The sequence below is a fragment of the Euphorbia lathyris genome, chromosome 1, assembly GCF_963576675.1.
Source record: "Euphorbia lathyris chromosome 1, ddEupLath1.1, whole genome shotgun sequence".
NCBI classification, from domain to species: Eukaryota; Viridiplantae; Streptophyta; class Magnoliopsida; order Malpighiales; family Euphorbiaceae; genus Euphorbia; species Euphorbia lathyris.
This window is the reverse complement of record NC_088910.1, coordinates 74,711,361-74,726,719: the sequence shown is the minus strand read 5'-3', so window position 1 is coordinate 74,726,719 and position 15,359 is coordinate 74,711,361.

Here is a 15,359-nt window from a genome sequence, read left to right as displayed (position 1 = left end):
TCAGGAATGATGTCATCTTCGAGAAGTAAATCTTCAAGGTCGTTGGAGAGTTCTTTCGTCTGATCTTCCAGTTTCTAAACTTCACCTAGAGCAACTGGAGTCTCATCAACATTCTTCGAAGCTTCATTAAGCTTTTCTTTAACCTCAGTTATGATCTCATCAATACTTTGTCCTTCTTCTGACTTATGTTCTTCGTATACAACAGAGCTTGCAGCATCGGCAACCTCAACACGACGATAAGAGGTACCCTGATCAAAATCTTCACCAAGAACTAGCCTCATTCTCTTCATGGGATGTGAGACTTTCTCTTCAATTTCGAGATCGAACTCCTCTTCATCCATAGAGACAGGTTTATCTGTCTTGAATAGAAAGGGAACATCATTGCTCTTTGAGAAATCCGTAGTGTCGTTGAAAATCTCAAAACCTGGAAGCTTTGTTCCATCAACAATCATAGGCCCAGCTTCCCCCATATAGGCACAAGCTTCTCCTTTTACAAATGAGATGAATTTCTTCTTGCTGGTCTTGTTTTTCAGAGGCCTCTTTACACTGCCAGGCTTGAATCCCAAAACATGATGATGACGCTGACCTACTTCGATGTTAAAAGAAATAACTCCCTATTGCTCTTTGCCCAAACCTAAACCTGGATTTCTTCTTGTTGAGATTTTGCTCTTTCTTGTCCTTGAACATTCTTCTCAGCTTTCTGCTAAGCGAAGCAATTTTTCATTGTCTACTGAGCTTTCTTCTATTGACTCGTTTTTATGTTGAGTCAATTCTCAGAGCGATGGAATTCTTCTTCTTGTTCTTATCCTCTGACTTTTCCTCTAAATTCTTCATAGATATTTAAGGGGTCAGCATGGATCCAATGAGTTCATCATATTGATAGGAAGTCAGGTCATGATCTTCTTCTATGGTCGTTAGGGGTGGGCAAAAAACCTAGTGAAATCAGTAACCAAACCGAAAACCGGTAATCCGAACCGAAAAAAACGGTCAACCGAACCTGTGGTTTTCTTAATGGTTAAAAAATAGATAGGTACCGGTTTCGGTTTCAGGTTCGGGTTAGAGTGTTCAAAAACCATGGTTAACGGTTAACCGAACCGTTTAATAAATATAAATTTTTAAAAAATATATAGACCATTTGACGACAAAGGCAAGACAAATATAAATATAAATACATAGATTATACTACTTAATATAAATACATAGATTAATACAAATATATAACATAGATTATACTGCTTTATGTTGTAATAAGTACTTTGACGAAATATTATTTACATTTCTTTATATTTTAAATATAAACTTGATGGATTGCTTTTTAGTTCGGTACTTATGTTTGAATTCTGAACTTTTATATGAATTTTTTTTGTTTGAATTTTTGAAATTATGTGTATTTTAATATTGTTTAAAACTTTAGGTTTGGGTAAAAATTATGATTAACCATTGATTCTTGGTTAACTAGTGAGAATTGGTTAAAAACCGTTAACCAAAAAACCTAACCGAAATTAATGGTTAACCGGTTATATGGTTAACCGATTGATATGGACCGATTTCGGTTTGGATGGTTAAAAAACTGTTGATAACGGTTCAGTTAATTTTTTACCTAATGGACCGATTAACCGAACCGTGCCCACCCCTAATGGCCGTCTTCTTAGCCTGCCAGCTTTTCAAGAGACTTCACAAGATCTTTCTCTAAGAATTTCTTTCCCAGTCTTTTGAGCTCATTAATCATATTGGTGAATCTGGCAGTCATATATGAGATGCCTTCGTTCTCCTCCATTTCGAAAAAATCATAAAGTCTCATGTTCTGATTAACTTTTGATTCTTTGACTTTAATGTACCTTTATAAGTAACCTCTAGCTGTTCCAAATTACTTGTGCTGACTCATAACCTGAAATCTTGTTATATTCTGCAACATCTAGAGAGCGGTGAAGGATATTAATAGCTGAAGCGTTAATTTGAAGTTTCTTAAGGTCATTAACAGTCCACTTATCCTTTGATTTAACAATTGTTACCCTATCCACTATTTCATTGGGAATGTGTGGTCCTCTGACAATTGTCAGCCATGCACTCATACTCTGTGCTTGAATAAAATTCTCCATTCTGTTTTTCTAAAATTGGATCCAAAGAACAGATGGGGCCTAATAATGATAAGTCCTTTTAGGAGGACTTGAGTTTTCACATTACCAGGTACTATTGACTTCCATTTAAAGGGAAGGATCTTTTACTCGGGATAGTTTTATCTTGTAAAATAGAGCACTATGCTCTGATACCAGTTGTTGGTCCTTATGCACACCCACAGATTTGGAGGTAGATAGTTCTAGGGGTGTGAATAGAACTATTGAGTGATTTTAAAACTTTTCAACATTTATAAAATATTTCACTCAAATCAATAGAATATAAAGGGAGATTTCAGTATCAAAGGCAACTTCAGTATATTGTGGCTTTTTAGTACTTCTGTATATTGAGATTGTTTCTGCTCTTGAGAAACTAGACTCAGAGGATGGCTCTTTAACAAAGCCTCTAAGAAACTTTAAGCTAATGATAGGAATTAGGGGTAGTTAATGATGGATAATACTTGAATTAGAGGATGAGTCGTTAACAGAGCCTCTGAGGAATGGAACTCCAGTATCAAATGCAATGTTCAGTCTACTGAGGCTTTTCAGAGCTTCTGTATACTAAGATTATTTATGCTCCTGCTAATTTCCCAACTCATAGGATGACTGTTGTCTCCAAAATGGAGTGGCACTAGCAAGTGCACTAGGTCCCAAGTAATAAAGTGAAAGTATATTATCGTCTCCACAGGGATAGGAACGCTAGAAATTATAAAGCTCCTTTATAGAACAATATGGTTCTTAGAACAGTGGGTCACTTATAAATATGAGTGTAAGGAAAGTGACTAATGGCCTAAGTCTAAGGATTAACAATTAGTTGGGTTGATCTAGTGGCTATTATACATGCAACTTAAGATGAGATTTGATTCAATAATTAATAGAACAGGCGGGAAGCACAACCAATCGGCTGGTGAACAACCGGATTCCCCTATTGAGCAATATTACGCACTTTGACCCTAGGTAACTCCCACTAATCTCACTACGGTCAGGTGTCCCATGTTCTAGAGATTCTTCTAAGAGCATGCAAACTAGTATAAAACGTGGGCTCGCAAGAACTCTTATGCATTAAGAGTAAGAGAACAATTAATGGTAAAGCTAAAAACCCTGGGCACAACAATTGATCATGTCTCCATCCTCAACTAGTGTGTGTTAGATTGCATTTTCTGTTTTCTAACCCGAGTCTCCCTATTGAGCAATATTACACACAACCAATCGGCTGGTGAACAAGCAGATTCCCCTATTGAGCAATATTACGCACTTCGACCCTAGGTAACTCCCACTAATCTCACTAAGGTCAGGTGTCCCATGTTCTAGAGATTCTTCTAAGAGCATGCAAACTAGTATAAAATGTGGGCTCGTAAGAACTCTTATGCATTAAAAGCAAGAGAACAATTAACGATAAAGCTAAAAACCCTGGGCACAACAATTGATCGTGTCTCCATCCTCAACTAGCGTGTGTTAGATTTCATTTTCTGTTTTCTAACACGAGTCTCCTTCGTGGTCATCCAACTAAAGGATAGGCTAGCTAGACTTAACATGAATTGAGCACCCAACCTAACAATCACCTAAAAATATTCCCATATACAATAGGGGCGGACTACTACTTGTGTCAGCCAGCCGTAGGCCGGCTTCAGCCTGTTAGAGTGACTACTCACTCATGTTCATACTTGAAACACAAAAAGGATATAATGAAAACATAAGATAAACTAGATTAAAAGGTGTGAGATCACCAAGGATCTCACTTCCAAAAGTGCACACTTAAAATAAAAGACAAGTACTGAAAACTAGTTCAAGATTGTTATCCCCTAGCTTTCCACGTGAAGCTATATATAATGGATATATCACAACAAAATAAAAATACAAACAAAGCTTAGGAAATCCGAAAAGAACAGTCTGCTACTTGTAGGAACAGTCTGGCAGAACAGACAAATGTTACAGAAAAGGACAATCCTGTTGAGTCAGGACAAATCAGCACAAGCAGACAAAAGCTGTTCACAAAAGACAATGTTTTAATTTTCCAAAGCCACTAAAAAGACATGCAAATACTTTTTCATCGTGGAGACTTGTAGATTCAGCATTGGGACTCCTTTTACTCCTTCCCCAAGTCTGGTCACGTGATCCCCTATTTCTCCATCAGTTTGACTATTCCTTGACTCTACAACGCATGCAGAAGCTTCCGAGAACAACTTGCACAGATAAGGAAAATTATAAGGATTTTGGCTATTGATTAAGTCTAATTAGCACTATTTTCAGCCCTTAATTCCGTGATAATCATGGTATAATTTGCACTTATCAATGACTCTTTAACAAGGCCTCTAAGGAATGCTTAAGCCAAATATATTGATTTATACACAAGCCAAGTATGATCGGAGTTATGATGCATGAGATAAATATTTAGAGCAATTATATCAGTAGTAAGTAAGAGGTAAAGGAATAGAAAGATACTCAAGGTTTATCCTGGTTCGACCTTCAGCCTACGTCCAGTCCTTTGAATACCATCTTCTGAGATTTTCCACTACTGAATTCTTTAATGGCTAGAGCTCATGACTTTTGTAAAAATACCTAAGTCAGAAGGGAGTACCATCCTCCTTATGCACTGAACTTATTTCTACCTCAACCTAAGCTTGAGCCAACTATCGTCCTCCACTCAACACTCCTACTAATTCTTCCCTTCTGCTACTTACAATCGAAGCAACAGAAGTCTACTGATTCTAACAGAAATATAACAAGATTCTCCATATATGAATTTGCTTAAAACTAATCTCTCTCTCTCTCTCTCTAATCGATTTATACAATTAATTGGTTTACATAAATATGAATATGATTGTATATCTAGTTGGTGCTCTGTTTTTGCACTTGAGGAGTATATCTCTTTTTTCGCATCGAGCTCTTCTTTTCTCCATATAATGCTATAGTTCTTAAGCTTCTATTTATAGATAGTGATTCAAACTAGCCATTTGAATCCAGAATATGTCCGTTGGGAAGCTTGGTCTTCTGGCCTTCTCAAGGACTTTGTCTTCTTCTGATATTATACCCAAATAGAAAAAGTAGTTGTTTGACTTGTAGAGGACTGATGGAAAACCACTTTATTCATTAGTTCTTCGCTTGGTCTTCTGGTTCTTCTTTCATTGCAGGCTTTCCACTTTTAGTGATTGATTGGGAGAGACGCAATGATGCAGAGATGCATCTCTTCTACTTCTTTACTAGAAAAGGCAATTTTAGGGAAGATGACAACTTTGTCTTCTTCTTCAATTGCTAATAAACTTCGGGTCGGAGCTTCTAGGTGAGTGGCCTTTGGGTCATTGGCTTTTGCTTCTGGTTGGGCCTTTGATTGATAAGGGCCTTTTTGCTGATTTTTGGTTTGATGATTAGAAGCAACCTATTGCTTTAATTTAATTCATACACTTAAAAAACTTGTTAGCATATAAAGCAGTATAATTAATTCTGAATTTAAATCCTATTAGAGGGTTCCAATTCCTTAATTGATATTTTTTTTATCATAATCGAAACTTAATCAAAACTGGGTTCAACACACTTTACCAAAATTAATTAGCTAATGCTAACAATTTTTGGCACGCCTAGTGGGACTTGAAATATATTTTTTTAGCCAAAAATTTACACACTGCTAGAACTCAACCTTACTAATTTAGCTTACTAGAACATCGTTGGTCTTTAGGCTAGCAATAATATTAGCTACCAAACAAGCAAATAAAGAAAGCGTAGTCAAAAATATATATTTTTTTTGTTTAAAAAAGAAAACATTTTTTACTACGCTTTCTTTATTTGCTTGTTTTTATTTATTTTACATTGTTGTTTATTTAATTTGTGTTTATTCATTACATACTTTTATTCCATGCAATCTAGCTAGATAGGAATACTTATTTTCTTTGTTTACTTTATTTTCATAATAAAATTATTTTAATCATTTTTACTTACCGTTATTCACGGAAATGCCTCTAAAAAAGACTACACGACCGATTCAATGTCAATAGGCGCAAAGCAATCAAACCATGATGAGGACTATTGGTCCCATATAACGTGACAAGGTTAGTTCCAGGGGGGGGGGGATAGGAACTATTTAAAATTTTGTCCGTTAAGGCTGACTTCTTTTCTTTAAGAAAAGGTTTACACAGCGGCGCTAAGTAGTTTTAAGACACAAGCTTAGTCAACTGGTGACTAAGTTTGTTTCTTTCCTTGAGTCAGGAGATAGCACTTAAGTCTATTCCTGAACTCAGCTTCTTAGTGCACTCAACTCAGCGTGAGTTCGTTACTTAGTCAGTTTTATAGCAAGCAATATATAAAGGAGTTTAAAGGTTAGAAATATGTTACTCAGCAGACATATCTTGGTTCGGCCTCTCCGCCTACGTCTAGTCCCCGGAACTCGTTCCGAGCTTTTTGAATCCGCTACTGAGCTCTTTAAAGGTAGAGCACGAAACCTTTTACAACAGAAGCTGAGTATACAAGAGTACTTTCCTCTATTCCTCTACTCACTCCTATAACTACCGATGAGTACTATAACCGAGTACTCAGCTTCTCCTTTCTATTCTTCTAGAAATGGTAAGTGTTTGTCGTAAACAACAATTGCTAAGACACTTTAGATGAATGAAATTACTCTAGACTTTTACACAAAGATTGGAATTGGTGTAAGGTTTGCTTTGCTTTTCTCACAAAACTTCAAGTATGAATTTGGTCAGCGTTTCGACTTGATTGAAGATCTGCATCGAATGAAGCATTTGAAAGGCCTATTTATAGTGACACTTCAAGCACCGGTGATTTCGAATTTCGAAATAACCGTTGGAGTCAAATGACTTCCTGACGCTTTCACTCTGGACGTGCTCAATGTCGTTGGCCAATGAGATTCTTGTATCTTCTGTCTACGGCAGTGCTCAGCAGCTTTTCGTCAGATGAACAGAATGTTTCGCCATTTATAGTAAAGTCTTCCAGACAGCTTACTGCGTCTTCTGAGCTTTACCCAAAGTAGAAATACTTTGTCTCTAAGTTGGTTCTGTTCTGTCGCTGACTTGTACTTCTTGTCGTTCAACTTAGCAGCTTCATCTTGAAGCAATTGATAGAAGGCTTCTCGATCCTTCTTCACACTGAGCTAGTGCTTTGCTTAGAATGACTGGGTTTTGTCTTCCTGGGCCGTGAGGTCTTGATCTGTTGACTTGGGCTTGACTTCCTCTTATGGGCCTTTACTCTTTTTATCTTAATGTCTTATAAATCAAATTAACTCAACATTGAACAAAAACATTAGTGTGAATAAATCAAAGCATTTAAATTTAATGTGTTAGAATATTTTTATCAATTACATAAATAATTTTGTCAAATCAAAATCATGTGGAAAGGTGTTTCAACAAGGACACCATACTAAGATGCAAGGGATGCTACGATACCAGCGTATTTTCGTGATTTCAATCCAGATCGCCATTTTATAGTGAGTGCAACTGGAGTGTGGGTCCACTGTTACACTGTGTTTAGATGCTATAATGATGGCTATATTCTGTTCATTCATAGTGACAGACGTAATATTGACTGTAAGTGTTGTGGTTATGTTCAACCTAAGTCATTTTATGATGATCAATATGGTTGTTATGTGGAGCAAGTCCAAGAGTCCCATCAAAATCCACATCGTCCTGATTATGTTGAAATATAGGAGCATCCACTGATGAGTAATACTCATTGCCGAAATAGTTATTTTGTAACTATAGGGACGAAAACCTTCATTTTCATCATCCTTGTCAGCAATCTTGTTATGAAAGAAGTACGACCACAGCTTCAGTCGAGCATAAGACCTACGAAAATCTTGCCTGCTCTGATATGAGCTACACCAAAATTCTTTCGAGGATTGTAATCCTAATGTAGAACTAAAAGCATTCCAAGTTGTTGAAGATGATGGAGAATTTGAACCATTACTTATGAAGGATAAGCAATCAAAGGACAATGAATATCGAGAAATAATGGATAAACTCGAGAAACATGCGAATAATGTAATGACTACTCTAAGAGTCTCTGTTAAAAGCTCTTTGGGGGCATCCAAAAAGGAAAATTTCAGCATGATACAAATTTAGAGGCAACTCCCACACGTCCAACTCCTCGAAAAAAGATTCATGTGTTGGGGTTTAGTATCCTATAGACAATTGTTTTAGGATACAAACTTAATGTAAATGAATTGTTCTTTATATCATTTGTTTAATGAGATATATGTTTTATAACTATATAAAGGCAATCCCTTTTAAGCACTAAATAAAGTCTAATAAAAGGAAATCCGTAAGTTTATTTAAAGTGATTATAAAGTGTTCATACAAGCATGAAGTGAGACAAAACTTTATAGTAAACTAATAAACTTAAAACCACCCCAAGTCAAGTGATATGTTTGGGATTGATATATCACTGTTGAGACTTGTATGTAACAATGTCTTCTGTCCGAGAGAAAGCTGATCTCAGAAGCTTCATATATGCAGATATCTGGACAGTTACATAGATCCGATGAAACGTTGTTCATTAGGATTGGGGATCCGATTTGAGATAACAGGATGGGTAGATTCATCCTTGTCACCTGTTCATCTCATTGGTATTAATAGGTATAACTAATCCTCAAACTCAAAGGAATATTAATTGGTATTCTGGATTACGGAATGTGATGCTTTGACTCTGGTGTAACACGATCCTTAACAGAGATGACTCTGGGGTGTGAATAGTAGACGTTGGGTATCACAAGAAGTAATTACGGAGTCGTTATATATTGGATTGAGCATTTATCACTCCCGATAAATGGGAGATACATCCATGGATCGCTTGTGGAAGACTCGACTCTAAATCCTTGCAAGGTGATAGCTTAAGAGTAAGAAATACAGATTTCACTTAACCTATCTTTTTGAGTTGACTCGGCCTGTACAAGTAAAACGAACGTCTCGCTATATGTGACTTGACATCACCCATAGTCATAAGATTCAGTTCAAGGATGTAGTTGATAAAGGATCGAATTATACTGTAACTAATACGGAAAGGTTAACGACAGAATCAACCTGTCTTCTTATAGCTCTGGGGGAATGATTACGGACTTGCTAATCACATACTCTGTACATCATTCCGTTATGCAAAGATTAAATATAATTCTTTGAAAATTAATTTAATAACGTTGCATACGGCTAGAAGCAATAAGAACCTAATAGATCACACATAAGACTTGGAACCTAAAAAGGAGATAGATGTTAATTAATTGATAGAAGCCCAATTGAGCCCAATAAGGCCCATGGACATAAGGGGGTCGAAATTCATGTAGTGATATACATGAATAATTAATTTGATTTTGTTAATCCTAATTAGATTAGGAATATGAATTAAATTAATTAAGAGATAATTAAGTTAGGAGTTGTAATTAGATTAATATACTCCTATTATTATCCAATAAGGTTATTATTGTTATCCTTAATATATTAGACATATAGTGAGATAATAATTAGGAATTCTATTCCGAATGGAATTCCTATTCAGTAACCTAATTCTATCTAACTAGGGATTAGATACAAGAGATTATAAATACCCCTTCCCTTGAGATTTTCGAAATCCAAGCAAGCCATACCCTACTTGTGATTTTCGAAATTCACCTAGTCCAAGAGAGAGAAAATTCGACACCCCTAGTTCGAGGACGAGATTTCTCTACGGCTTCGTTTGATCAATTGATTTTCATCTATTTTTTTTATCCTTGATCTTGTGTTGATTAATTAGAGGCAATCTACTTTGGTTGCTATTCAACGGTTGATTCTAAATTAATCGTCCCGTGTTTTATTTCGTGTTTGGGAACTCGAAGAAGAAAAACAAACAAAAGGGAGAAATTCGTTTTACTACTCCTACATCAGGTCAGTTCATGATTTTGCAGATTCCCGGAGATTGAACCGTCGGATCGTCGCGATATTTGGACAGGAGCTTTTAGACATATTCTTCCACGTTTCCACCGAAGGGATCGTCGTTCGGAGGTGTGGAAGGTCTGTTTCGGATAGGGGAAGATTGGTAGACAGTTTCTATCTCTTTTGAAGTTGTGGGCACTTCGTTTGCAACGGTAGATAGAACTTCTAAAAGGTAATTCTTCTTATCCCTCTTTATATGAAATAACGGTTAACGGATCTTGTGGTTTATGGAAATAGGTTAAAATTTTATATTTCCGCTGCTATACCTTAGCCTAATTTCCAACAGTGGTATCAGAGCCATCGTTAAATCCGTTATTTCATATATGAAAATTTAGAAGTTTTTCAATAGGATTGAATAAATATTTATAGTTAGGATTAATTAACAAATTGCTTTGATTAATTAATTCTAAAGATAAATAAGATTATGCGTATGTTCCTAATTATTTTGGTTGATAGTCATCATAACAAAATCTATTAGTTTTATAGTTAGGTTGATAAAATCAGTTTTATTAATTCTAAAGATAAAACAGAAATCTATAGTAGTTTTTCCTATTTTCTGAAATCGTTTTAAAACCGTTTTAAAACTGATATATGTATATTTAAAATATATTTAAATATATATGTTTCGGAAATTGATAGTTTTCTGTTTTGATTATCGAATGAAAAATTCGTTTAAAAGTTTGTTTTACCAATTTGTAAATCAAAATGTTAAATGAATTAAAATCAAAATAATTGGGACGTGCATAATTGACGTTTTGTATAGTTATATTAATCTAAGGACTAATATAAAGATACGAAACTATTAGAAGTAAAATTGGATGAAAGTTAATTTGATAAGTTAATGTGATTAACATAAATATTACATAAGATAGTTATGTAATCAACCAATTAAATTTATTTAATTGAGTCTATGCATGTTTGGAGTTATGGACATATTTGGACCCTCTTTTAGTCTTTTGGTATTTTTGAAATAGGGCCTGCGAGTCCTGCCTTTCTACTATCTATTGTAATTTCTCCTCTCATCTGATTCCCTTCAATTCAATTGAAGTTTTCTTTAGTAGTATAGAAATTAATATGTAATTTCAAGGCGTCATGGAGAAGACGGAGGACCTAAAGAGAAATATGTAATAATTAGTATTTCCTTAGGTTTTGTCCTTTTATTCCGTCTCTAGCTCGACGGAATAATTTAGATGATATGTCCATAACGCCAATGTATGTGAATGTATGTGTCTGATGTATGCTAAAGCAAATCAAGACTAAGTTAGATTATGAGACCTAAAATAAAATCCCTCATTAAAAAGTTAAGTAAATAAACAAGTTATTAAAATCGGTTGCCCCTCCCTAATATTATAATTCAGCCGGCAGTGCTGAGGGCCTTTGGGCTGTTGAGTAAACTCAAGCTCGGGGTCCTTTTGGTAACACCTGAATTATCGAAAATCATTTTTCATGAATATGGGGTAATAATTAAATTAGATTATGATAATTGGATGAGTAAACTCATGTTGTCATAAACTAATGGGCAAGACGGTTGGGATTAATATGAATAGCATATTAGTTACTAATGTGGTTAGTAACCCAATAACCTAGGAATCACATTAAAGATGTGATTGATTACATGAATCTACCTAATGAATGAGACTAGCTTGTTGAGTAAACTCAAGGCGAAATCTCAGGAGTTAGGATCCTAGCTCACTAAAGGATTTGTGAAATTCTTCGAATTAATATGGAGGGCTATTAATTTGGCAAAATAGTGGGAGCAATCTAAAATAAACTAAAAGGCCTATAATTTTAGATTGATATACTTTAAGCAAATGAATGACATACGTTTACTCTTTCTCACTCTCAGGTTTAATTAAACCCACTCTTATAATCATGACTAAAACCAATCTGCAAAACATTCTTACCGATAACAAATTGAATGGTTCAAACTTCACTGACTGGTTTCGTAACCTCAAAATTGTTTTGAAGTTCGATAAAATAGGGTATGTACTTGATACATCGATACCCCCTCTCCCTGCTGATGATGCTCCCATTGAGGAAATTGATGCTTACCAGAAGCATAAGGCTGATGATGATCATGCCAGATGCATCATACTTGCATCGATGACACCGGAATTACAAAGGCAACATGAGGAAATAGATGCCTATTCCATCATCATGCACCTAAAGGAATTGTTTGGGAAACAAACCAGGTGCGAATGCTACGAGATATCCAAGTTGCTATATCGTAGTAGGATGCAAGAGGGTACATCTGTCATGACACATTGTGTCAAGATGATTGGCAACATTACCAAACTTTCTAGTATTGGATTTGTGATGGATAACGAATTAAGTATAGACTTAATTCTTCAATCCCTCCCAGAAAGTTATTCACAGTTCATTATGAACTATCAGATGAATGACTTGCAAACCTCTCTTGAAGAGCTTGCAAATATGCTCAAGTCAGTTGAGCCCAATATGAAGAAAGACAAAGCCATACCGGCTCTTGTCATTGAGGGATCAAAGAAAAGGAAAGGGAGCTATCCCAATCCTAATTATCCCAAGAAAGGTAAGAAAGCCGTGCCCTACAAAGCTAAGGGAAAGGAAGTGAAGAAGCCCAAAGGAGAGTGCCACTTCTGTGGTAAAGACGGGCATTGGAAGAGGAACTGCAAGGAGTACCTAGCCTCCCTCAAGAAGGGAAATGGCGGTGCTTCAACATCTGGTATGTTTTATATTAAAATAAATACAGTTTCACTGTCTGAATCTTGGGTATTAGATACCGGATGTGGATCTCATATTTGTACAAATATGCAGGAATTTCAATAAAAGACAAGAGTTGCAATTTTTATAAAGATTCGATCTTTTATTTTTCAGGAATTTCACAAAATGGGATTTATGTGTTAAACAACAAAATTCCTGCTTTTGCAATTGATACCAAAAGACATAAGCTAGATAATTCAACTTACTTGTGGCATTATCGTTTAGGCCATATAAACAAGAGACGCATGCTAAAGCTACATTCAGATGGGCTTATAGATCAATCGATCCCAAATCATTGGAAACATGCGAATCATGTTTAAAAGGTAAAATGACAAAGACACCCTTTAGCAATAAAGGTGAGCGTGTATCAGACACTCTAGGACTCATTCATTCAGATGTATGTAGTCCTATGTCAGTCCAAGCAAGAGGAGGATTCAGATTCTTCATAAGCTTCATAGATGACCATACCCGATATGGTTACATCTACTTGATGAAGCACAAGTCAGAAGCTTTTGAGAAATTCAAATGCTTCAAGAATGAAGTAGAAAATCAATTAGGAAAGAAAATAAAGACGTTTTGATCTGATCGAGGTGGCGAATATCTTTCAGATGATTTTCTGAATTATCTAACTGAATGTGGGATATGCTCACAATGGACACCTCCCTATACACCACAACACAATGGTGTGTCCGAGAGGAGAAACCGTACCCTATTAGATATGGTACGATCCATGATGAGCATGGCCTTACTTCCAAAGACGTCCTGGGGCTATGCCTTAGAAACTGCCCTCTTCACCCTAAATCGAGTACCAACTAAATCCGCTAGTTCCACACCATATGAATTGTTCGTTGGTAGGAAACCCGTGTTTTCATTTATGAGAGTATGGGGTTGTTCAGCCTTTGTCAAACGCATTGCGTCCGACAAACTAGATTCGAAATCTGATAAATGTTTCTTCATTGGATACCCTAAGGAAACTATGGGATATTACTTCTATCATCCAGATGATCAGAAAGTAATCGTATCCAAGCACGCAACCTTCTTAGAGAAAGAGTTTCTCGAAGAAACACAAAAGGGAAGCATGATTGAACTTGACGATGTTCAAGAAGAAGAAACACCGACTGAAACAACAGAGGCAGTTGAGGTACCCGAAGGAGTCCCATTAGATGAGACTCCAGTGCCACCTATTCGTAGATCACAAAGAGTTCGTGAACTCCCAGTTAGATATGGTTTTCTAGTGGGAGATGATAATGAGGTTCCCGTGTTAGATGACGAACCCGAAAACTACGAAGAGGCTCTTACTAGTCCAGATTGTAAAGCATGGCTTGAGGCCATGGATTCTGAAATGGATTCCATGTATACTAACCAAGTGTGGACTTTGGTTGATCCACCCGAAGGGATAATACCCATTGGGTGCAGATGGATCTTCAAAAAGAAGACAGACATGGATGGAAAGGTTAGCACCTACAAAGCTAGGTTAGTAGCGAAAGGATATCGTCAGAAGCAAGGAATTGATTATGACGAAACTTTCTCTCCTGTGGCTATGTCCAAATCAATCAGAATCATGCTTGCAATTGCCGCTCACTACGATTATGAGATTTGGCAAATGGATGTGAAAATAGCTTTCCTAAACGGAAACCTGCTTGAGGATGTATATATGATGCAGCCTGAAGGTTTCATATCGAAGGATGCAAATAAAGTTTGCAAACTTCAGAGATCCATTTATGGACTCAAGCAAGCATCTAGAAGCTGGAATAAGCGTTTTGACGAAACCATAAAACAATTTGGTTTTGAACAAAATTGCGAAGAAGCTTGCATTTACAAGAAAGCAAGTGGGAGCTCTATAGCATTTCTCATACTATATGTGGACGATATATTATTAATGGGAAATGACGTTGCTCTCTTACAGTCAGTGAAAGTATGGTTATTTGGTAACTTCTCAATGAAAGACCTTGGTGAGGCAGCTTATATACTTGGTATAAAGATCTATAGAGATAGATCGAGAAGACTGCTTGGTCTTTCACAGGCTACGTACATTGAAAAGGTGCTCAATCGGTTTAGCATGCTTGAATCAAAACGAGGTAACTTACCCATGTTACATGGAGTAAAGTTAAACAATCATCAATGTCCTAAAACCGATGATGATAAACGACGCATGGCTGTAGTCCCGTACGCCAGCGCAATCGGTTCGATTATGTATGCTATGCTATGCACTAGACCTGACGTAGCGTTCGCGTTATCTGTAACGAGTCGTTACCAAGGGAATTCGGGAGACGAGCATTGGATTGCCGTCAAGAACATTCTTAAGTACTTGAGAAGAACTAAAGATATGTTCCTAGTGTACGGAGAAGGTGATCTGAAAATAGAAGGATTTTCAGACGCAAGTCATCTCACAGATGAGAATGATTATAAATCCCAATCAGGATACCTGTTTATCTTGAATGGGGGCACGGTCAGTTGGAAGAGTTCCAAGCAGGGAAGCGTAGCTTTCTCTACGACCGAGTCAGAGTATATCGCAGCTGCGGAAGCAGCAAAGGAAGCGGTTTGGATTAGAAAGTTCATTACAGAACTAGGTGTGGTGCCTGACATTGTCAATCCCATTACA